General features: G+C 43.8%; 1 protein-coding gene across 3 annotated transcripts in view; it reads left to right on the top strand.

Moving 5' to 3' along the window:
- The window catches only part of HIVEP2 (HIVEP zinc finger 2), a 136,242-nt gene that overhangs the window by 88,046 nt on the left and 22,421 nt on the right, over positions 1 to 25,775 (top strand). For all 3 annotated transcript variants that reach the window (XM_081855225.1, XM_081855226.1, XM_081855224.1), the window contains one exon: positions 5,822 to 5,917. The gene's annotated coding sequence lies outside the window, so the exon portion shown is untranslated. The remainder of the gene's footprint in view (positions 1 to 5,821; positions 5,918 to 25,775) is intronic.

The following is a 25,775-nucleotide window of genomic DNA, read 5'->3' as shown; positions in this document are numbered from 1 at the left end:
CTTACCAGTCCTTTATCCTTTTACAGTGGTGCCTCGCAAGACAAAATTAATTCGCTCCACGAGTCTCTTCGTCTTGCGGTTTTTTCGTCTTGCGAAGCATGGCTATTAGCGGCTTAGTGGCTTAGCGGCTATTAACGGCTTAGCGGCTTAGAGGCTTTAAGAAAACGGAAACAAACTTGCAAGAATTCGCAAGACGTTTCGTCTTGCGAAGCAAGCCCATAGGGAAATTCGTCTTGCGAAGCACCTCAAAAAACAGAAAACTCTTTCGTCTAGCGAGTTTTTCGTCTTGCGAGGCATTCGTCTTGCGGGGCACCACTGTATTTTTAGTAATGCCGCCCTTTGCCTGCACCACAACTTCCTGAGGTGGGACTAGCATGCACTAAGTCTAGCCAATAATAGTCTGGGGGATCCAGTTATGTGCTGGTTGTTGTTTCTTTGCCTCCGTTACAAAATACATGTTCTTAGAAAATTACATAATGAAGTGATAAAATGCAAGGGTTCTGAAGCCAAAACATATGTTTTCTTATATGCCCGAATGCTTGTAGAGACCACTGTTTACATTACTGATTAGTAACGCATTTGTCGGTTTGTTCTTGCTGCAGATAGCAAACACTGAAGGGAGAGAGGGGGAATAATACTCAGAATCCTCCAGTTGCAAATGGGTTCCAGACCTGTTTTATCCTTTACATTTTGACACTGTATTCCTTCAAAACCACATCTGCATTCTGCATGATGGTGGGAATCCCTTTTCTAATCTGATCTCTTGTCTACATACTTTTATGCATTTAACTCTTTTGATGAAAGCAGAGCAATGGGCCCACAGTCTTTCCCGTGGCTTGTGGCAGGTATTCATGTGGAAGGAGCAGCACTACTGCAAATGTAAATGCATGTACAGTACGGGCAGCCAGTTTGCATAAACATGAGAGGTCTTCTGACAGACTGTCCACCTAACTTCCATCTCATCAACACTGGGAGTGGGGGCAAAGAAACTGGAGGCAGGGATGTCAACAACAGGATTTTCTGCTCCAGGACACTATATGGGGAGACAGAAGTGTGCACAGACTTACACAACATTGCATATGCAGCTTTGTATCCGCTTTTGCAGAGGTGGTGGAGGGCCCCCAAAATAATTTGGGGGTCATACATGGTGACGCAGTTTGCATTGTTATGGGTTTGGAGGGGCAGATCCCCCTAAATTCTTAATTTAGTCAATGTTATAATTTAGCTAATATTTTATGGGAAGATGCCAGGCACAGTGTAAGAAACAAATAAAGGCCATACCTGTATTCCTTTTCAGGAGATCAGCTAATAGAGGTGCCATTAAGAAACAGATCAGATACCTGGGCCATTGAGAGCAATTGAAAATACAAATACTGTCATTCCCCCTGGCTCTGAGTAATGGACAGAGACAGGAAAATTGGGAAGGGGAGGTTGCCAGGGTTACAGTGGGCATGATGTCCCCACAGGAAGAAAGTATCCTTTTGCAGGAGGTTTTTGAAAAGAACAAGAAGAAAGGGAGGGAGGACAGGACTCCATGCGGACTGGCTGGGAGAGGTTGTGCCCAGAGACCAGGGGGCATGGCTGGCTTCTACTCTGGACTCAAGCTTGCTGAAGCTATGGAAGAAGTGACAAGAGACAGTCTTGGTGTGTAATGCTCCATACTCCCTCCATCAAGGCTCAGGTGCATATATGTGTAAATAAAACCATATCGCTTAAGACACTACAGTCTCTGCTATGCCTCATTTATCCAAAGGAAACACAAACCCTGGTTAAGTACCAAGAGGCCTGGAATCCTGCACTCTCAGCAGAGATTGGGGTAGCCCATAACAGTATGTTAACACTAAGCCAAACCGCAGCTCAGCCTTAATGCAAGGCTTCCTGGAGAAGAGATCACAATCGTTGCAATTCTTCCCCGCTCCTCCTATGACTGTGCTGCTGTGAGCTAAGCAATGGTTTGGCTTAGCCTGCTGTACAAACTGGGGCTTGTGGTTTGATTCGCTCCAGCCAAGCCACAAAACGTAAACCGAAGAACAAAACTTGGTCACAGCTCGTGGTTTTGTCTGGGGTGGGGCAAACCGTGAGCCTAGATTTGAATGACATGGCAAGTCCAGTCATGACTTAGCTCACAGCAGTGCAGCAGGAAGAGGACTTAAGAAGGAGCACAGCAGCTGTGATCTCTCCAAGAGCCCACACGCTCGCCCTAAGCTCAAGGTGACCAGCTGAAACTTTCTCCAGAATCACATTTCTGTGTCAGAAAAGGCTTCACTAGTTTAATTTCTGCCTCTCACAAGAGCCCTGTTCTTCTTCAGTGCCAACCCTAAACCAGGCAGTGACCTCAAGTTTCATGAGCTGTAAACCTGTTACGTCAGTGTAGGTCTTCCATCAGTTCATGCAGGGGTTTATGTAGGCCACACTCTCTGAACCATAAGGGTCCATCCCCAGCAATATGGATCAACTAAGTATGGAGTTTATTTACATTCACATTAACAGGGTAATTTCTAAAAAATGTTTACATACTAAGAAAACAACAGTATCATTTTTGCATAAAATGAAACCCGAGTTATAGAAAGCACATGAGTTTTCTGCCACGTTTTGCCGTTGGAAGGACACATCACAGTTCAGTCACAGCTACAATGATTTCAAATTGACAAAAATAATAATAATCCTCACTTGTCTACCAGGGACAATGAAAAGAAAAAAACAGCTTCAGAATGAAGCAAGATGTCCCTTTAAAATTGCACATGTAGCCTCTTCTTTATTGATTCCAGAAAAAAATGTATATGTATCCAGGAAGACCCCCCCCCCCAAAAAAATAGCTTCAAAATCAACAAGCTCCTTCTCCATTATCTCTTGGTTGGTCTTCCCTGATGCACATTTAATTTTTTTCAATAGCTATGAATTGGTTAAAAACACTGAAAGGCAGGAGCAGGCTCATATCTCGCAAAACAATTGCTTTGAATAGCACCTGCACATCTCACATAATTTTCATTCTGCAAGGGTTAGAGTGTTCCTTTTATTTATTTATTTATTTATTTATTTATACATACTCAAGCTCAGAGTTTGCACAGCCGTACCCTGCTTTGGCAAACCCGAGGCAGAGAATAGAAAATTCCCTCTTGCCCCTGGAAACATGACCCAGACCTTTTGAAAATTTGAGCTTCAGCCAAACCTGTGGTCTCTGAATGTTGTTACCCTCCCAGCAGCCCTAGCACCATAGCCAGTAGTCGGGATGATGGGAGTTGTGGTCCAGCAACATGTGGAGGGATAAAGACTCCTGACTTACCTCTGTTCTAAAGGAACAGCTGGCATATTTCCAAATTCCCTTCTGTTTCTTTACTTCAGCACCTGAAATTATTATCCTGATTTAGTAACAATTCTATATTTGTACTAGGAATCCCAAAGTTTGTAACACGCCTTTGTTCAATATCTCTGGCCATTTCCAAGAAACTCACTGTAAATTCTGAAACCCATCTGACCGTTCCATTATTTCGCTGTCATTGTACCAGAAATGTATCAACAGTCAATGTGTGTTTGGGGTCCGTTTTCCTTCCTGAACCTGCTTTCAAATTCTACCTCTGAATGTGTAAACAAATAATACAATGAGATGCTCAAAGGGACCATTAGAGGATGTATCACATAAGCTTTATGAGGTCTAGAAGCTTTGTTTCCTTAAAATATAATGTGGGTTTCTTAAGTCTGTGTGTATAATACAGGATTCTTTCTGTTCCATTGCATCTGCACAGCAGAATTCAATATATCTTGTTCCTGCCTACCTTTGAGGATTCTAACTTAGCAATATACCTAAAAAACCATTCTTTTTCTCAGATTTAATGGAAAGCATGGAGGGAGGAGATTAAATTGCCTTAATTTAGAAACAGCAATAGATGCTATATTTTCTACCCTCTTGCATCGCTTCCCCATAATCTATTTCCTAGGACACATAGTTGAGCTGAGATGTGGCCAATTAGTTTGGTGAGGGCTGACATGAAATTTTTAACCCAAGACACTAAATTTCTTGCAAGTGTTGTTCCTAAAGAGAAGGTAATTCTATCTGAAATTTAAAAGCACATTAATTGGATGTACTGTATGTAAATTGCAAGCAGCTTTTAGGCTCCTGGGCAGCATACCCTGGGTTCAAGTTTGCTCATCTGGTGTTGTTTTGTTGATTATTACCTACTTACTGAATTCAACATGCATGAGAAATATGAGTGGAAAAGAAGGTTAGAAGTATTTCATAGATATTAAAACCTCAGTGCATATCTGGTACATCCATAAAACATGAAGGTGCCATTTGTTGCAAAACAATTTGGAATAACCGCCCTGAAAGTGCATTTGGAGTTTTTTGTGAGCTTAAAGCACCAGGAATGTAAATTTGCAAGATGCTGCCACAACTTCTTGGAAGGCAATTAATGCAGTGCAAAAGGAGCCATTTTAAGAACAAATGACTGTGAGATACGCATACAAAATGAGGGATCCCAGATTTTTGAAAGCACATTTTCCAGTTGGCAACAGTTAATTTTTATTTTTATTTTTTTAAAAAAGAAATTGTTATTAAAACAATAGTTAGAATGGTGTAAGAGCCCAAGCCTAGGGAAAATGTTTATATCACAATTTGAAATCTGCACATGCACATTGTTAAAATTATATGCTTTGTGGGTGGCGGGGGAATGAACAAGTTTATTTGATATGTGTCACTTAATTATTTATTTAGCTTTATGTGTAGCCATCTCCCTTAGTCTCTGAGGGGTGTGTGAGGGGTATGTTTCTTTCAGCAACTGCACTTTTTTAAATGGAAGGAAAGAAGGGGGGGGGGAGAGAAAATCCTTTACCAAAACATTCTATAAATAACTCTAAAACAGCCAGTGCCCTTGGACAACTGATAATAGCTGGTTGTGCAGTTACTGCTTTGGAAAGGCCACAGTCTTGTGGCGGCTCATGGTACCATGGCTGGTGACTGAGATTGCATCCTTTACTGGTGCTAACACCACATTTTGGTACCTTTCCTGCAGCATGTTTTGGATATGTATTGTTAACTTAGGGACACTTATTGCATTGTGTAGCCAAAAGAGCCTGCCAGCTTTGACCTGCACACACATATAAATTGCTCTCCCCACCCTATTTAAAATAAAAACCAAAAAAGGAATTTCCCCCCTACTCCTGCCTCATAAAGGGAGAAGTATCTGTGTCTACACATGTGCTCCTTCAAACAGACCTGATTTGTGTATATTTTGTATTCAGATAAGTGTACATGAGTACAGAAAGTAAGCTAAGAAGTGGAATTTGCTTAAGAAGTGGTGGTTTCTATTTATCAACTTAAAAACAATTTACTCAGGAACTCTAAAGCAAACTCTGTACAGTTCTCAACAGTATTGTGTACATTAAGGTAAAGGTAAAGGGACCCCTGACCATTAGGTCCAGTCGTGACCGACTCTGGGGTTGCGGCGCTCATCTCGCTTTATTGGCCGAGGGAGCCGGCGTACAGCTTCCGGGTCATGCGGCCAGCATGACTAAGCCGCTTCTGGTGAACCAGAGCAGCACATGGAAACTCCGTTTACCTTCCCGCCAGAGCGGTACCTATTTATCTACTTGCACTTTGACGTGCTTTCAAACTGCTAGGTTGGCAGGAGCAGGGACCGAGCAACGGGAGCTCACCCCGTTGTGGGGATTCGAACCTCCAACCTTCTGATCGGCAAGTCCTAGGCTCTGTGGTTTAACCCACAGCGCCACCCGCGTCCCTATTGTGTACATTAGACTGTGATAAAAAATGGATGATATTGCTCAACCTCCTCTGAACCTTTTTTATTATTGTTGTTTTAAATAGGTGCAAAATATCCTGGAGAGCCATTTCTAAACTGGATTAATGAACCAAGTAGTCATCGAACCATTATTCACTTTCATCTCTGACATCAACAGAGAGGTAAGAAACTAACAGTTGCCGTATGTTATTTCCAGCATGCTAACATAGCTATGATGAGAGGGCATTGCTTTTATGCGTCAATGTTTCAGTTATGCATTTCTTTGGTACACTCATTCATGTGCAAGATTGAGACTGTATATACACTAATTGCTGTTTTTGTTTGTACATGTCACACTAAGACAACTTATTGTCTAGAACACATCACTTCTGAATGCTGTTAATGCAGTATCTTGGCCTTACGCTGGAGCTGGGTTCAGGGGGCACCAATAGCAGTATATCATTGGGACGAATCAAAAGGTTACACCTTTGTAGAATATCATGGCACCAGGAGAATGAGGTTGAGAATGATGCTTAGAATGGTTTGGCTATCGGGGAGCAGGCAGGGTCCCTGAAAGTTGTTGTAACAGCAACTGCCTACTTAACTGCTTTTATACTTAAGTGTACAGGTTGATCAACATGACCTATTATGCATGGATTTATTAGAATATATTGCTAGGGTTCCCTTAAAGGGGGAGTGTCTGGAAAGCAGTCCAAGCACCGCACCTTCTGCTCCGAATAGCAACGTGGTCTTTAGAAGCAGCTTAGTACTGGTGCTTAGTACTGGTGGAATCTAACCCAGACTTGGTGGGGCAAGGCAGAGACTATAGTGCAAGTGTCTTGATCCTGCTAGTAATATCTGATTCATCTGATTCATTCATTCTCCTCTGTAGGAAGAACTTTCCAAAGACACACGATAACGTTCAGGTCAAACCTTCAGAGATTAGGTACTGAAAATGAAAGAGTACTTTTAAATATATAAAACACATTAAAGCATTGCATTGCACCCTTCTGGTGCAAAGGCATTGCTCAAGGCAGCTAGCCTCATCTAAAATCTAAAGTACCATTGATGCTGTCATTGCTTAGTTTTTGAGTTATTTGCAAACTTTTCTATTCATTTAGCCTTTGCTGGGGACTGACATGATATAATGTGAGGTATACATTGACAGCTCTTATTTGTTGTTGTTGTTGTATTATAGTATTTGTTGTTGTGCGGCATGATCTGGTATGCCTGTAACATCTGGAGGGTGTCTGTCATGTGTGGATTAAGCATTAATATGTTAGCCCTCATCCAGCCAGCTACTGATACAGAACGTCAGCATCTTCCTTGGTATTAGGTGAAATGAAGAAATAGAGTTGCATGTCATCTGCTTGGTATTAGGTGAAATGAAGAAATAGAGTTGCATGTCATCTGCATATTGATTATGCATAACACACCCTAAACCCGGGGTCAGCAAACTTTTTCAGCAGGGGGCCAGTCCACTGTCCCTCAGACCTTGTGGGGGGGCCGGACTATATTTTGGGGGGGAATGATGCAAGAGTACCACGAGCCCTGGTGGCTGCTTACCTGTGTCTTGAGAGTGGCAGGGGCTGGACGATGAGTGGCGCACGTCCAGAGAAGGGCTGCTTAAAATGGCGACCGCTCGAGCACTGCTGCTGCGGGCACCAACAAAGCCCAGCCCCCTTCCTCCTCTAGGCAGGGTGGGGAGAAGCCAGGAGGAGGGAGGGAGGAGGTGGCGCTAGGAGGGAGAGGGAAAGAATACACACGCTGGCGATCCACACGGTGATTCCCAGACCATCCGCAGGCCGGATCCAGAAGGCAATTGGGCCTGATCTAGCCTGCGGACCTTAGTTTGCCAACCCATGCCCTAAACCTTTGGACAGTCTCTGCTAAATAAGGCGAGGGATGATTAACCTTGCAGGTGACCATCAGCCAATGGCTAAGGCACTGAGCAGGAGTTCCCAGTATCACTTCCTGGAACCATCCCTCAAGGAAGGACTGGAGCTATCGCAGAGCAATTCCTGCTAATCCCATACCAGTCAGTCCAGAAGCATATTGTGGTCAAAGGTATCGAATGCTGCTGAGCGAATCAGCAGGAATGTACTCCTTCCATCCAGTTCCCAGCAAAGGTCATTTAGAAAATGTAGCGAGTGTAACATTTGAATTAGAATTACAGCTGCTAGAAATGATTTTTTAAAAGTTAGCTACATATAAAAACTTCTTTAAAATTATTTGAACTGTATCATGTAGAATAACATTAAAGCCTTTAAGAAAATATTTTATTTCCCCCTGAATGTTGTGTGTGTGTCTGAATTTCTCCAGCACAAATGCAGCATGCACTAGACTGATTTTTAACACACTGCTGTGATTTGGGGGGAAACTGGCTCTGCATTCACGCCCATTTGCATCTCACTCCACTCACTTCTTTGCAGAAAGGGACCAAAGTTATCTCCAGTGTGCTGTTCGCTTCTGGTGGATAACCAGTAAAAACATCAAAATATTGCTTCCAAAGTTTGTGGGGTGTGTTACCTTACAAGACCTTAGAGAATAAAACCTGTAGACCACAGTCTAAAGCAACCACAATGGAAAGTTTTTCTTCTCCTAAGTAGAAACATGTTTGCCAAAGTTCTTTGTAAAGCCCCAAAGCTTGCACTTTCTCTCCCTCTCTTACTCTCACTGCTTAAGATGGTCTAATACAATACTCAGCCTGCTCCCCCCCACCGGCAAATCTTGGAGTCTGGCCAAATAGTTTTTGTTCGGCATCAAGTGGGGAAGAGGCAGGACCAAGCATGCTGAGGGGAAAGAATGGAGTGCCTGGGGAGGAAGCAAGATAACATCCTATCTAGGCATAACATCCTGTCCTGTGCTTCTGTAGCGATTGTCTGAAAAAGATAACAAGAGGCAGCATCAGTCCCCTTCTCCCAGAACTTCAGAGAGTGCTCCGTGTTCTAAGAGAATGCACATGCCATATGCACACAATATCACTGAGTGAGCACTTGCCATTTAAAAATGTAAACAACGGCATGGGGCGCTTTTCGTTTGTCTGTTGAGGAATGTAGTCCAGTCCCAGCCAATTCTAACTTACTGAAACAGCGCAGAGAGAGGGGTCAGCAGGGACTTAAATAGGAAGCCATCAGAATGAATGGCTACCTCTCAGCATTGGGACAAGCGGTCCTTAGGGAAAACATGCCCTTTCCTATGATGCAGCCTGTTAAAGAGTTTCAGCGGTTCCTTTTAAGTGGTGTTTTAAAATAGGGCTTTTAGCTTTCATTAGCATTGGAGTTTATGGTCTTCTGTGAATTGAGGCTCATGTAGATAGAGCTTTTGTATCTTTAGAAGACTATCAGTGATAATGAGTGTGCTTGATCTATCTGTCTATCTATATCTATCTATCTATCTATCTATCTATCTATCTATCTATCTATCTATCTATCTATCATCTATCTATCATCTATCTATCATCTATCTATCTATCTATCTATCTATTCCCAATATAAGAGACATGCATGTGGTTGGATTTTTAGGTGCACATTATTGGTGGTCTTAACTTAGGTTACGCCGGTGCTGCTGCTATGGAAAGCAAATGTTTAATGTTTGCGGGGTAGTTTATAGATCTATAGAGCAATTTGCAGGGTAGTTTATAGATCTATGTAACATTTTTTTCAGTGGGCAGGCGGGGAGGGGAAAATGAGTGTCTTCAAAGGCCTTGGCCTAATTTCAGTGCTGTATGTGAAGAAGAGAAGCTCATTTCCTTTAGTAGGTTCAGAAAGTGCAGGCAAACCTCCTGCTGCCTTGAACCTGTGAGCAAAAGATCTTCTATTATTGAGATAGTGGTAGTGATTGTCCTCCCAACCCCCCAACCTAAAACAGATTCTAGTTTTCATTTCAGGCAAGTAAACTAAGTCATTTCATATATTTGTCAGAGGTAAAGTTTTTATGCTACTTCAGATTGGAGGAGAACCCTTGTCCCTGCTGTGTTATTTTTTGTATATATAGGGATTGGCTTGTATTAGAGAACGTTGACTCATACACAGTCTATGGGGGAAGGGGGGAAATGTCACTTGATTCTCACGAGACCTGCATTTTGAATGTGGTGTCTTTGCAGACAAGTGCCTGACATCTGTTTGGGATGAAGCTGTTGACTATGCAGGCATGTGGGTAGAATCCTTAACAATGTTGCTTGCAGTGCAAAGAAGCTTGCAGTGCAAAGAAGCCATAGACACACAGACACCATCAAGGTAGTATGTAGGCCTTGGTATTACAGTGGTACCTCGGGTTACTTATGCTTCAGGTTACATACACTTCAGGTTACAGACTCCGCTAGCCCAGAAATATTACCTCGGGTTAAGAACTTTGCTTCAGGTTGAGAACAGAAATTGTGCTCCGGCGGCGTGGCAGCAGCAGGAGGCCCCATTAGCTAAAGTGGTGCTTCAGGTTAAGAACAGTTTCAGGTTAAGAACAGACCTCCGGAACGCATTAAATACTTAACCCGAGGTACCACTGTAGTTCTTGGTATCTGATCATTCTGGTTTGCATAACTCAGTAGGTCAGAACAGCCTGTGATCCAGAACATTCTGGAGCTCACTCTGCAGATACATTTCTGCTTTGCTTGACTAGCCTTGCCTAATGCTTACAAGCATCTTTCTGGTGATCCTCCAGTGATTCATAGACTAGAAATCTTGCTTGTCTTCTGTCTATAGTATTTGCTGCTTTCCAGAATGGAGAGCAAGAGGGTAGAGAAGCTGTGGCCCTACAGATGCTGTGTGGCTGCAACTCCCACTAACCCAACCCAGCAACATCTGGATGGCCATAGGTTTCCCAGACCTGGGATATACATTCCAAATATGTCTGTAACCATACCTTTTCCCAAACCTATGAGCACTACTGTTTGCTGCTTAGACATCTGACGATGTCAGCCTTTCTCCATTCAGCTTTGAAGTGCTGGGGACTTGTGCTGCAAATGGTTTATTTTCCCAGGGTTTCTTAGGATGAGGCCGTGATAAAAAAATGTTTAAACAAATTTTAGGGGGAAATAATAAGTCATCTGTGTTTCTGTTGCATATATTTCAGCTTTCAATGTGTGGAAGCATTCTGAATGCTTGCAGGGCATTAATATTCTGTATTTGGAGACAGTCCTTGAAATCCTTTTGGCACTGTGACTTCTGGTTTTGAAAGTAAAATACAGACAGACAAGGATAGTCTGAAGGAGAAATTCTGTCTTGACACTAAACCATTAAGAGTACTATGTTTACTCAGTCCTCTTTCCTCGTACAATAGTAAATAGAGCAATCCAAGATTCTGCTGTGTGTATAAATTGCCTGACACCCTGTTTGTAACCACATTAGTTTGGAAGCATGTCCTGTTGATCTCAGCGGAACTTATTTCCATGTAAATGAGCTTAAGATCCCCACTCTCCCATTTAGGGCCCATTCACGGTTTCATTTGTCCTGTGAGTTCTAATATTTTGTATTGATCTCTCATCATGCAGCTGAGAGGTGTTTTCTTTTGACCTGCTGTTTTCCTTGAGGAAACCCACCTTTTACTGCTGAATTGGAACAAACGTCAATCCATGGAAAACCTGAAGAGAAATATGTCTCTCTTCTGAACTGGTCTTAAAACACTCCTGAACGGTATTTGTTTATTCAAGCTGTGTTTTGGGCGGTCCACTCCCACCTCCTTTCATTATATCTCTGCCTACCACTGCAGGATAATTTTTCCAATTGTCTCTCCAGCTTCAAGCAGTGAACTTCCAGTTTTCTTGACAGGCTTAAATTGCAATTAAACAATATGTGTGGAAAGTGTGTGTGTGTTCGTTCCGGCTTGTTTGTTTTGATTGGTTGTGATGGTTCCCGTCACAGCTTTATTTTTAGTCTTTAATAATAAGTATTAAATAATATGTATCGCAGTGGTGGCCAAACTTGGCCCCCCAGCTGTTTTGGGACTACAGTTCCCATCATCCCTGACGACTAGCCCTGTTAGCTAGGGATGATGGGAGTTGTAGTCCAAAAATAGCTGGAGGGCCAAGTTTGGCCACCACTGATGTATCAGAAGGGTCCTGGCTCCTTTGGTTTATGTTGAATGATTGTTTGTCATGGACTGGCTGGATGCAGAGGAGTGGTGGGAGGCATCAGCTGGGGAACCCCCAAGCAAACCCCCAACGGAAGAAAGCTCAGAGCTGGGGGGTTGGTAGTGGGACGGTGATGAGTGATCAGAGGGAGAAGAGGGTACCGACTGGTAGGAGGAGATGTCAGAAGCTGAAGAGGTAATGGTATAATGAACAGGAAGAGGCTGTGGCAGAGAGCAATTCAGACTCTGAGGCAGAAGCAGAGTGGATGCAGGCTGCTGAAGAATCCAGGGAGTCTCCACCTCCTGCAATGACTAGCTCTCCTCCTTCCTGGTCTCCCAGAACCCAAAGAGGTATGAAGAGGGTGGAGCAAAGAGACACTAGACAACGCAGTCTCAGGTTGCTTGGGAAGGACCTGAGGGAGTAGGAGCCTTAGAAAGTGGTGGAAAGCAGGGAACTTCAGTCCTGACAACTGCCTCATTGGGGCAAGACCTACTGAGAAAAGTCACTGTGGTCACTAGGCACAGTGTGATCACTAAGTGAGCTTCTGATCCCAATATCTAGAAGCACTTCTATCTCTAGAAATAGCTAACATTCTCTCCTGTAAGAACCATAAGTGTTTGAATCTTATTCTTGGCAAGATTTTGAGATGCAATGCCCTTGAAGCCAGTCAGAGGCTGACCTGCATATGAGGGTGCCAGGGATGTGAGTAAGGGTTTCATCTTTACAACGTAAGAGTAGACCCACTCTGCCCCAGCCAGCAGATTCACTTGCAGGGGAGCATCGCTCAGTTTGCTGTTTGAACCAGGAGGCTTGGGTGACAGACTTCCGAAGAGGGTATCTTGCTAAACGTGCGCACCTTGAGCCTGCTGTTCAATGTTGTGAGAGCCAACTCTGTCAGCTTATCCAGTATCTCTTTAACAGAGCTACAGAGTCAACATCTGAACCTAGAAGTGGAGCCCCAACCAGCAATTTCTTCTAGAATGCAGTGTTGACTGCAGCGGCTGTCCCTGGAACGCAGCCCAGGGAGAGAACAGCTGGTCCAAGCATGCCAAAGGCCTTTCCTGAACTGTAATGGCCTCACCTCACCTGCCCTTCCCTTGCTATTTGACACTCCTTTTCTCACTCCTCATTGTTGATTCCCCGGCCTTTGCCCTAGTCATATCTGTCTAATGTAGATTGCAAGCTCCCTGGGTGGGGACTGAATTATTATTGTTCTGTGGAACCCCTGCTGCCGCAGCGTTCCCACTGCTAAACGTCTTGGCAATACAATACTTTGAATTACAAACCTCAAGATTTAAGTCACGTAACAGGAGTGACTGTTCTTGGGACAAATTCCAGAGTGAGAGCCCTTCTGTCCTCCTGCTCTGAATCACGAGTGCAGCAGCAGCATATGATGATTGTTGCTACCCTGTAAGTCACATTTCAAATGATATAATTACCGAACGCTCTCTACTGGGAGCTAACTCACTTTATACTTTTAGGTGCATGCTTGCCTCGCTAACATTTGCAGTCTCAGAGTTCATTGCACGGTGACAATCCTGTGTCCTGTATCGTGTCTTCGTTTTGATCCATTGGTACTTTGCCATCTAGTTCAGAGGCTGAATATGTTCTGAGCTGGCAAGCAAACTCGGATCCATGTTAGCAGCTTTCGCCAGATGGTGGTGTGCTGTTTTGAACTAAGCATCAGTGGAACAAGCATACATGGGCTGATGAGGTATACTATTCCACTTGTTTTTGCCAAAAAACCATGCAATACACTGAGTGGCCATCTTGGCCACATGGTATAGCTGAATGAGAGAGGGAGAGGGTATTTCGAGGGAGGCAATAAGGCAGCAAACACTGGTGTGTATGTGTGTTTGTTTTTCTGTGTGCATTCAGTTTTAGCAGTTTGATGGGCAAACATAACTTGACTGCAAGTCATGAACTTCATTGAATTTCATCCAAAAAAGACACAGCTGAGCAATCTACAGGAAGCAATCTTTTCCTAGAAGTATGCCGTTCCAAACTGTACAAGTTATTGTGCAGCTCGTAAAAGTGTCTGCATAGCTAAACCTGGACAGTTGGGTCCTGTTCAGATTTATATATTCATCAGAACTGGGCTTCCAACATGGAAAAAAAAATACCCACATTGTGCAGTGAAAGAACAGTGACAGGAACCCTTGGTTGTTTCTGGTTGCAGCTGTTTACTGAAGTTTTGTTTTTTTTTTTTTTTTTTGCAAAATATGGAAAAATGTGAGAATGTTAGTTCAGTAATGGTTCCAAGCTCGACTCGTGGAAAATATGACAGTGTTTCCATCAGCAGTTAAGAACAAGTTGGGTCTTTTATTTCTGCAGGGGAGGTGGCATGCAGTTTGCCCTACACAGGAAATTGTCAACGGTAACCTGCAAGCAGCTGTGCGATGACTGCATGTAGGAGGGAAGAGTTCAAAGCTTTCCTGTCCTGATATTTACTGATGGCTTTAGCTTTTTCAAGTTAAGACCAAATATAAATGAGGATGTATAAAATGTTGCTGATCTAAGCTAGTGCAGAAAGTTCTCATGGAACGGAGACCCAAATACGTGGCATACTTGAAATTATATAATCTGTGCACATTCACACGCAATAGATAAACTACCTGCAACTTCTGGGGACACGGGAGAGTTGAAGGGACATTTAGGCAGACATGTGCAATGGGCACAGTTGGGTACACTTCCCCAGGACCTCAGAGAGCTAATTCACCCCAGGGGCCCTTCCAGGGACCAGCGGCTCTGTCGTTGGAGCTTATAACTTTATTCTAACAAGCCTCCCGCCCCGGGCCTCAGATGGTGGTCAGCCCCTCCATTCAGACTTTACCTTTCTTGCCCACCACCACTGAAACGGGGGCAGCACCTTTGCAGCTTCCTGCTACCTGCCCACCAAGACAAATCCTAGCACCACCGTGACTATATGCAGCTGGGCAAATAGGGTCACAGATAATAAGCTGTATTATGTACCTCACATTGCCAGGCAGAAGACAATAGTGCCATTGCAACACTTCTCTCTGCCTCTCACTCAGGAGGAACATCACCAACCCAAACGTCCCATCTCTCAGGCTCTCACCCTGGGTAAAGGTCCACAGGCTTATTGCCCACAGTGCAAAGCCTACAATTTCATATCCTGACAGGCAGGGTGGGCACACCGGAAACTTACTGAAGTGTAGACCCAAAGGGGGGAGGGAAATCCCATTTGGTGTCTCTCCATTTGGGGACAACGCTGCCACAGGTTGACCCTGCCATCCACATTGGTGCCTGTTCTTATATACTCAGGCAGGCTGTGGACCACACCCCAGCTGTATCCACTCACCGGTTTTGGCTGCCCCACTCCAGCCAGTAGGTGGGCAGTCACATTTTGCACCTGTTGTAGTTTCTGAAGCATTTTCTGTTGCGGTCCCAAAAGCAGTCAAGCGTAAGTCACTTGTGCATGGATTGCAACATAATCTGTTTATTCTGCCAATTGAGTTAGCTATGGATGAATTCTAATTTCACACACACACCTCCATCATCCCAAAAAGAGAGAAAGCACAATCATTATATAAAGGGTCAGTCTTCTGCTATAGCTGATAATATGGTTGCAAAATGGAAAGTTTTAGTGGCTTTTTTTTTTGTTTTGTTGCTGGTTTCAGATGTTCCTTCTGTTTCCACTGACATATGTATGGATGCAACAGCATGTATATTATGTTTCATTTTAGATAGGCCATAGCAAATCATTTGTAGAAAGCTAATAGCAATATTTAAATCAAGGAATAGAAAGCTTTGTCCTTGTTTAGCCAAAAGATATAAGGTGCTTGTCTAGATAGCGTTTCTCAGACTCTCTGAATTCAGCTCTTGTTTCCTTTTACATTTATCCTGCCTTCCAACCTTGTCCCCACCTCATGCCCAAACCAGGCCACTTGGCAGATGAGGGAGGGCACAGAGCTTTGTCCACGAGAAACTGTGGAATGAGTTGGAGGGATATTTGAGTAAGAGGGTTATAGTTTGAGTCACTCACCTGCCAGACCCAACAGAGGATTGCATAAAATGAACTCAGTGCTAGGAAGTAGCCCCCGCCCCTTTCCACTGTGATGTGATGTCAGCAATGCTACTTATGTGCATGAGTCCTGATCACATGCAAATCTGAGGCAGGCTACAGCTAGACGGATGTTGAGAATTTACCTCTGGTCACGTTGTGTGACCAGAGCAATTCATGTGCGGTTAAGGTCATGATTTCCACCCACCCATCTAGACACGCATGAAAAATTGCTCTCGCCTGTGGCTTGGAGAAGTCTGCTAACGGCTCCGCAGAGAGCCAGCTGCACCTTGTGTTGTATTTAGACTGTGGTCTGAGATGGTCTTGAAGTCTTTATGCGTCCTTTTGTTGCTCACAAAGAGCCAAATTAATGAGACCTCATCAGTGTGCAATTTGAATCAGGGCAATCTGCTAAAGAGCGTGTAGAAATCAAACGTGAAGGGGCTGCATTCAGTTCTCTGCTGAATGGCAAGCTTTTGTAAAGTCCGAAGCAGGTGACACTCCGCCTTAGTTTTTCATCTCTAAATGGGATTATAAATTTCCCCTGCTGGAGTTGATCATCTTAACTGAAGTTTCTGACACACGCCACAAGTAGGGTTATAGAATACCACTGCTGCTCCCATTTGCCACTTATTTCACATGTTCGATAGGCAAAGGGCTAACTGATTGCATGCAGGAATGGGCAAAGGAGTATGCGACGACAAATGTTGAATGCGGGAGAGCAAATAGGTTTTTCAGAGGGCAGAAGAAGAGCTTAAATATTTGTGTTTTTTGTTTAAATGGGGAGGTTCTTTATTCAGTATCTTTGGTATGTGTGACACTACATCCACCCACCCACCCATCCATCCATCCAGAGAGAGAGAGAGAGAGAGAGAGAGAGAGAGAATATAGGTTTCTGCTCCAAAGAGCTGAGTGGTATTCAACTATGTTGTACTCAGAGTAGAACTACGGGAATTAAGGTGCCTAACTTAGTCATTTTCATTAAGTTCAGTGTGTGTACTGTTAAGTGCTACCATTTATTTATTATTCTATTCATTTAAGATCCAGTGGTGGTGTAGTGGTTAGAGTGTCAGACTAGGGCCTGGAAGACCAGGGTTCTTATCCCCGCTCTGCTATGAATCTCACTGGGGGCCCTTGGGCCAGCCACTGTCTCTTAGCCCTGACCTCCCTCACAGGGTTGTTGTGAGGATAAAATGGGGAGGGGAGGGAAACCATGTATGCCACCCTCAACTCCTTGGAGGGAAGGTGGGATAGAAAACAAAATTTTAATATATAATATATGTATTATTTTAACCATGTTTGAATAAATATTTGCTACATCCAGTTAACAATGTAAAAATGCATTTTGAAAGTTGGATCATTTTTTCTTTTTCTTTTTTCTTTTTTCTGTAAATTGAAAATGTAATAAAAATATTAATAAAAAAAAAGAATAAATATTTGCTACAAAAACAAAAACTGGATGTGGAGTGCAGAAAGCTTCCCAAATAAATAAATAATGGCCGTTTTACTGAGAACCTTTGTCCTGCTAGTCATCAGCTTGGTGCTTCCAGCTCTTGAAATATATATAATTTGAATGTTCAGTGAGGACTGCCTTCAGTGCAGGTTTGGGCATGGTTAAAGTGTGATCTTTTGTGGAAACATGAGCACTGTTAATGATGAAACCAGAGCTTTGTTAATAATGCATTATAATTATTGCTTCTGTCAGGCACGTATCTCATATTTCTTCTGTTTTAGCCAGAGAATCCCAGTTAAACTGACTTGGTTTGATATGGTTCTTTTCTATACCCCTTTTTATTTTGTTTTGTTTTTGTGACTGGGGAGCCTTTTTCAAGGTCAGCGTGCCTTTGCAATGTAAGTGCATCTGTTTAGCCTGGTGAAATACGTAGGCAGAGAATAGCCTACGTAATGAGCAAATGAGGGAACACAATTTTAATAATACAAGGCACCTGATTGGCCCTGCCCTTTCCTCAAACAATAGAGATGTACGTCATTCTCCGGGACAAACAGTGCCTGTGGCACCGTGCTTCCCATGTTTGAACTGCTTTCCTGGGTGAAATCATCCACATATATTTCTGTGCATTACGGATAAAGCTTCTTATCCAATGTGTCAGTCAAACACATAAACATTTAAATGCTACCTAGGTGGAGAGCAGGGCTGTCCTCTCTTTTGGGGAGGGAGGTGCGATGGAGCACAATCTTTGGATGATGAAGATCCCAGGTTCAACATTGGGCATTTCTAGTTATAAAGGGCAGGCATCCAAGGAATGGGACAGTCCTTTCTCTGTCTCAGGTCTGGGGCTGAACAATATCTGGTTTTCAACATTGCGATATATCACCATCTAAACATTGTGATATACCAATATATCATGATGTCTGTAATAAGGATGGAGTTGTGTAGAGGCACTGGCTGGCTTCATGGTTTTCCCTGTGTCATGATTTTTTGCATAACAAACACACCCACACCCCACAATTCACGATATATTGCCAGGCCAAAAATTATGAAACTGATATCACAATATAGACTTCAAACTGGTTTTGGACGATATATCGATAGAGCCACTTCCGCCTTAAGAGCAGGTGGTGTTGCGGGCTGCATGCCCCCACCACGCGCGTGGTGGCTGGCTCTCAGCCTCCGCGTGATTGAGGGAATCCCTGGCCGCGTCATCCCCTGGACAGCCAATCGGCTGGCTCAGGGGGCAGGGCCTGCCCTAGTTAGTGCAGGTGTGGCCGGGGATCTCCCTCTTTTGCCACCTGCAGCTACTCCGGTTTCCCACCCTCCCGCCTTTTAAGGTTTTCGTCTTTGACCTTGCTATGGACCTCGGTTGGTCGCCGTTAAGGGGCCTGGTAGGAATTCTTTCCACTTGGCAGATTGGCACCAGCCACTTGGTTTTTTGCCTACCTCGTAACAAATTGTCACAACTTCCTTGGTATTGGCGGTTAGGCATTGGTATTCGTATTGTTATGTAGATGGAAGGGAGGGAGGAAGCGCCATCACCTCCCCCGGATATTGAAGGGTAGTCCGATAAAGGATTCCGTGGTGCATGGCCCTGTCCGAAGCCTATGGAGGTGAGGGCCTAAGGCACACCCCCCCCCGAGCGGTGACCCCGGGGGAGTTCCTAGTTGATGTGCATCAGCAGGACTCCCCCTACTGGTGGTAAACCCTTCCCGGACTTCAAGCGGACAGGCTGAAGCCAGATAGTCTGTTAGGACCAATGCCTAAGGCAATACCGCTCAACACCTGTAACCAATAAAGTTGTGACCATATGTAGCCCATTAACCTTAAATAATTGTGTCATGTGTCTTTATTTCCACTTGGGGGGGGGGCGGGAACTCGCCACACAACAACCAGCACTCACCTTGGATAATTAGCCAGATCAGGGATTTTAAAAATACCTGGTCGGTGGGTAAATGCAGGGGTGGGTTTTGAGTGGGCACTAGGTGGGTCTGGGTGGGTCAGGAGGTAGAGAACATAGCCGTGTCTGGCAGGTTATAGGTTGAAGCCTGGCAGGTCTGGGCACCAGTTCATTAGGAGGCTAAATTAAACCTTCTACTGTACTTCAAAAAAACAAAGCAAAAACCCACACCTGGTTTATTCCACAAAATTATAGATGTGAATAAATACGTAAAATATGGTCCAGTTGTCAAACCATAAAATCTGGTGCTTTCAGATACTTTGGAAATGGTTGGCAAGCTTTGGAAGGGGGTTGGTTTTTAACTAGGGAACTGATGCCAATTGAAGGACTGAACTTTTTCTTCAATCTAATTTGGCTCTTCCACACCATAACTTTAGCCTGGCCATTGACACTTATTTTATTTTGCTTTGTGGGACCCACTGCTTTTGTTGAATCTATGTTGTTATGGTTTGTTTGCTTTTACTGTTGTATTTTTTAAAAATTCTTTTCCTTGTTTTTATAACTTGCATATTGCATTGTAACCTGCCCCAGTACCTTGTGGTGAAGGGCAGGTTAAGAAATTCTACGTTTAAATAAATGTAGTGTGGTCTTTGGGGAGTTGCCACATGATGGCGCTAGAGACCTGGATGCCACTGTGTTGGCTGGTGTCTTATCTGGGCAAACAAGGATCAGCCCTTAGTGACTTCCCGAGCTTGAAATTGTGAGGGATCATCAGGAGATCAGCAAGTTCTGGGGAGAAGAGTGACATTCTTGCTATTTGACCACAAGGAGGATGTGCGTCTTTAGAGATGGCCCTGGAAAAAAACTGGGAAAAGTGGGATCACAGGCACCTGATCTCCACCGTCTAGCTAGCAGCTTTGTATGGGTGCCAAGCCGCTATAATTTAATCCCTGAAAAACCAGTAGCAATCACTATGATGATGATGCAATTTCCTCCATTTATGGGTCTTCGGAACCTTTCACCATTGTCCAATAATTAGTCGGAATATCTTGCCACTGTCTTCTCTGTTGAAACGTAAGAGGCATTTTGTGGTATTGAGAAGAGATAGGTGCAACAGTGGTTGACAGCGTTTACCTGACCTTTAGCCACCCATGATGCCGTGGTGCACTGGGAGTGACAGTGGGAGGGGCTAGGACTTGGTGGTGCAAACACGAGTAGGAGCCCTGGATTGGCTCTGCCAGTGCGTTTGCACCATGATGACCTTCCTGCCGCCTCTCCTTCCTGGTACTCCCCAGTGAGTACGTGACAGGTGGTCAAGTAAGTGCTGCCGCCCCAACATGGGAAGAGAGGAGGGCTGGAAGAGGAAATAACTCTTCAGTCTTTGGCAAATTTGGTCTTTTCTTTTTGGTTTTCCTTCTAAGGAAGGCCAAATGAGGGGGGTAGTGCAGATCTCCGCAGGCTCCAGTGTTCTGTATCATGGCTTACAGCTTTTTTTCAAACCCGGCCTTGATTCTGGTGGTGTCTGGAATGTGTAGGCGATATCTGGAAAACTGTAAGTGCTCACTTTGTAAATGGGTACATTATCAATAAAACTTTCTTTTTTGGTGTGTGTAGGGGGGGGGCATAAAAAAGCAGAGGAGGAATTATACAACTTTTATGTTGCCGAAATTGCTGTGGCACTTCCTGACAGCTAGTCATGAGATATGCCGAAAGAAGACTGGAAGGATACTTTGAGTACACATCAGTGAAAGGGTTAGAGCACCCCTGAATAAAAAACCATATCCCATGAAATATCTGTCCTAGTCTGGGCAAAATATTTATGTGCCTGGCTTGCAGGATGCAAACAGTTATGGCCAGCCAAGACACAAGAGTTTTATGGCATCTCTAATTACATACCACATTACTTCATTGCATTGTGTTATACATTATGCATTATATTAACCAATCAGGAACTTAAAGAACTTCAGCCCACTGTGCGTAGCTCATCACTTCAACAGGAACTGCTTCGTCTGCTGTAAATAATTAATTGCTACCACGATAATCTTGCCTGCCTGCAATGCCATACATGCATATGTATCTAGTAGCGGTGTATATCTTCCTTTTGCATATACATGCCCATCCTGCTTGCTTTTTAAACTCGTGGGCAATTATAGAAGTTTAGTAGGTGTTACAAGATCTGCTAGTGTGCCTGTACACACATGAATGTGAACAACTGTTCTGGCCATGTATTCACTGCAGAATTAGCAATGAGCAGTACATTTCTTTTGATCTTGACTAGAGACATTTGTGTACACCTAGACTGAATTGCATTGGCTTTTAAGACCTTGCTTGTTTTGGGAGAACTTGGCACTGGCCAATAAGGAAACCAGCATCAGTTGCTTACTTTGGAGAGCTAGCAGGAACCACACCATTATTGCAGTTGTTGGCATCTGTCTTTCCCAAGAGACAATAAAAGGGTGCGCCTTTTGGGGTGAAGTCAGACTGTTGGAAAGTTGCAGCACCTGCTGTGGCTGTAGAGATCAATGTAGGAGAGACATGTTTTGTTGCAGCAGGGGCAGATGAAGGCGAGAGAGGGGGAGCTTGTTAAAATATTCTTTCCACCTGTCAAAACGTTGGTAAAATGATTGTTTACCTGATATGGTTAGTTGTGCAACTGCAGCGTGACTCCTCCCTTTCAACCACTGATGGTCTCTGGGTTCCTCATGAACCCACAAAAATATGGCTTTAAAATATAAAGATTATTCCTTTACAAAAACACTGGTGAGGTATTGATCCATAGCAGAGTCCTAAGTAGTCCCAAAGTAACTAGGGTCACGGGGAGGGTTGCGGAAAGATATGTGCCAAGTTAAGCTTAAGTGGAGGAAATTCTGGAGGCATCCTGTGTCAAGTTGATTGAGTGTCGTGCCACAAGATGAAAGCCAAGTCATGGGGCAGCTCTGCCCTACTAGTGCTCCTGCTTTTGCTAAAAACTTGGGAATTCTAAGGAAATGGAGAAATTATGGTGAAAATTGTGCTTGGGGGCTGGGAACCATTTACACACAATGCTACTTCTGATTGGCATGGGCTGGGATCAGCACTTACTCACACAACAGAGGCTCTCTCTCATGACCACCACGACACCCTCATTGCTCAGAGCAAAGCTAGATCTCACATAGTCTTCAGCCATGTACAGGGTTCCATCTGAACAAGTCCTCAGCAATAAGACCTTATTACAGAGCAAGTAGTTGCGGCCCTTATCTGACAGTCTGGATACCCTCTCTAAACATTGCCTGACCTGTCAGAGGAACAGAGAGAGCCGGAGGATGGTAACAATGCCATGAATGGATTAGTGTTTGGCTCTACATGTTATGGATTTGAGGACAGGAGAGAGCATGAGGCTTGCCAGGTACAGGAAGCAGCAGGTAGAAAGTAGCATCATCTGGTCTGGGAGAGGAGGGAGAGGATGCAGGAAGAGGACAGTCCAAGAAGACGGTGCTGGTGGATGTGGGAGAAGGAAATGAATGAGGGCAATTGGAAACCTGTTGGTAAGCAGCTTCCACTCCCAGAAAACAGACCATGTGCTAAAAATGTTACATCCAGGGAAAAAGGAGAACCACATGTTTGGTACTGGGAAAAAGTTGCCTGCTGCCATGGGAGGAAGGGATTCAGATTTGTGAACCACTCTGGATTTTCCAGGGGGTCTTCTCTTGAGACATATATAGTAATATCGCTTCTGGATGGCTGGAGCCAGCAGAAGGAAACTAAATACAGTTTCTTTGGAGATGAGTGTGCCCACATTCAGAATAAGTCTTTATGTGAATTTCTGTGACCTTACTACATGTGCCGTATGACAAATCTGTGCCTCTCTTCACAGTTCCTTCCTCTGCAGTCTGGCCCTTCACTGAACTAAGTTGACTACCTCTGTTCTAATTATAGGCCATAGGTGGAAGTGGAAAGACCTAGTCATATGGGTTGGTGACATTCTTCCTTCCTCTCCCTCAGTCGCGTGGGGGCATGCCTTGAACCACCTGAACTTAACATTTGTTCCTTATTTGACTGATGCATTTGCAACTCGGTCTTCTCTATGAGGAGGCCAGGGTGGGGTGATGAGAGGGTGTCCCAAAGAGGTTCCTCACCCTTTTACTGCCCGGGGCCTAGACCACATTAGCTTCAGAGTTGGAAATACATCAGACTGCTTCAGCCCACTCAGGTAGAATTTTCTCGATACTTCTCTTGGTTTGTAGCCTGCTGTCGTCTAGTATATAATACCTTTATGATTTGCAGTTGGACTTGTTAGGTGTTCATTTTTGAAAAGGCACTAGATTTTTATGTTTGTTAGCCTTTGTCCCTTAGGTCAGTTAGCTTTCTTATCTGAATTTTGTAATAAGTAGCTGTTCCCTGGTTCTTTAGAGATATCTAGAAGTAACGTGGATGTTTATCTTTTTCTCCTGCAAAAGAGAGAGAGAGAGAGTGAAAAGTGACAATTGCAGGAGCTTTAGTTAGCATAGATCTCAACGATGCTTGTTAGATACACCAGTGTCACTGTACTTAGCAGTACCACAGAGAAACTGCCATGTAACTGAGCAAGCAGACAAGTACATTGAAAACCAGGATGCTGCTTTGCATTTAGGTGAGGTTAAAAAAAAACCCACCTAAAACATCAAGTGTTAGACTTGCTAAAAATATGAATACAGTCATACCCAGTGGGTAGTCCTGGTTATATTTAGATTTTATGCTTGCCTTTATTTTTTAATGACACCTCCAGTGTACCTTCAGTTCTCAGCAAAGCACTGTTTCCTGTGTTAGTAGGAAAGGAGGATCAGATCTTGTCAGGTGTCATTTATCATTGCATTGCAAATGGGTGGTTTTTGGAGTAGGAAGAACAAAGCTTAATATAACAGTGAACAGCAAGGGCAAACTCTCTCCCCCCACCACTACCCGGCAAAAAAGACAACTGCTCTCCTTAAACAGTTTGCTCTTTGCAACTGCAGAGTCTTCTCTGATCACCCACGCTCATCTGGCTGCTGACGCTGTAGGAGCTTCATTTGCATGAACTATTTTTGCAACTATTGTGTGTCTTTTGAGGAAACAAGCAAGAAGACTGGCTTGTAGTGATTCACCATCTCAGGGCGCCCTAAAATGTGGAAGGGAGAAGAGAATAGACATATGCATGCTGATTTCTCTTAAATGTTTCTGAGTGGCAGAGCTCGGCTCAGCAGCAAGGCACAAGGGCTGCTTCACACATTGCATGTGAACATGTCACATAGCCATGGAGCATGGGTGTAATTGCATCAGATTGCCCTTTCCCATGTGCGCATTTTGGCAGATGTGCCTTTGTCAACAAATAACATGCAAAAGAGTCCCAAATCAAATATATCTAGTGTAGTTTTTAATATACGATTGGCTTCAGAAAACCAGCATCTAGTTAGATGGAGCAGCATATATAACACAGATGAGCAAACATATACAGGTAGTGACCGATTTGCTACATTCCAGGCCTTTGAATGCATCAGCAAGGCCTGTGTAAGGCCACCCCGTTCCGCCCCCTTTTGGTGAAATTTTGGGGTCACTTCCAGGTTCAGTGTGATGCGTGTGGTTGCTCACATATTGGACGCGCCCAAAACGGTTGCTGCCTGTATGTAAATATTTACGGACAAGCCTGTGATAGAGCCAGTGTAGTGCAGCTGCTAGTATGATAGCCAGGCATTTTGGGACGCTGAAGTTCAAATCCCCACTTGGTCTTGGAACATGCTTTGCATCTTTGGGGAAATCACTTTCTCTAAGCTTAATGAATTGTGTTTGGTTTTTCTAGCATGGAAGAACTTAAAAATATTCAAGGAATGGAAACTCAGTAAGTTTTGGAAGTAGAATGTACCCTTTTCTACATTTAAAAAGTTTCTCCTGGTTGAATTCATTCTGCATGTGGAAAAGGATTCTATATGAGCTAATGAGCTGGTATAACTATCCGTGTGTGTGTGTGTGTGTGTGTGTGTGTGTGACACACAACCATTCAATCTTTCATGAAGAGCCAGTGAAAAGTCCTGGAAATTACATTCCTACACGGAAAAACTTGGGAAACAGTGTAGACTGCCAGCTACAAAGCCACAACCACAAGAGACTTATAACCTCTCTCTACCCTGCTTTATTAGCAAATATTGAAGATCTGAAATAAAATGTATATGATCTGGTAAAATAAATACTACTCCATCACTGGGAGATCCAAAGAAAGTTTTCACTTTGTTTCTTAATAATGCTTGATGAAAAGAGTAGAATACCAGACCCTCCTCTTATTACAGGTTTGCAGTTTGAAGTCCAAATGTTATACTGCTTGGGGTTGCCTGTCACTTGGAGAACCTTGTGAGTTAGTCAGAATGTTAGATGCCTCATACCAGGTCAGACTATTTGAACTGGATACCTTTCCTGTCACTGAGCTATGATAACCGCCCCCCCCCCTCCGTCACACACACACTGCTGCCAGGCACAAGTGGCAGAAGCAGAGAGACTCTCCATCAGATCGTGACAGTGTGCACAGGTAACTTCTAGTGGATGCTATAGGCACAGCATGCAGCCCTTGACTTATGGAGACCTGCTGCATGGAGGCAGATGAACCTCTATAA

The sequence above is a fragment of the Podarcis erhardii genome (assembly GCF_964252035.2).
Source record: "Podarcis erhardii genome assembly, chromosome: 3".
Classification (NCBI taxonomy): Eukaryota; Metazoa; Chordata; class Lepidosauria; order Squamata; family Lacertidae; genus Podarcis; species Podarcis erhardii.
Note: the sequence above shows the minus strand (reverse complement) of the source record. Positions and strands in the feature narration are given on the sequence as shown.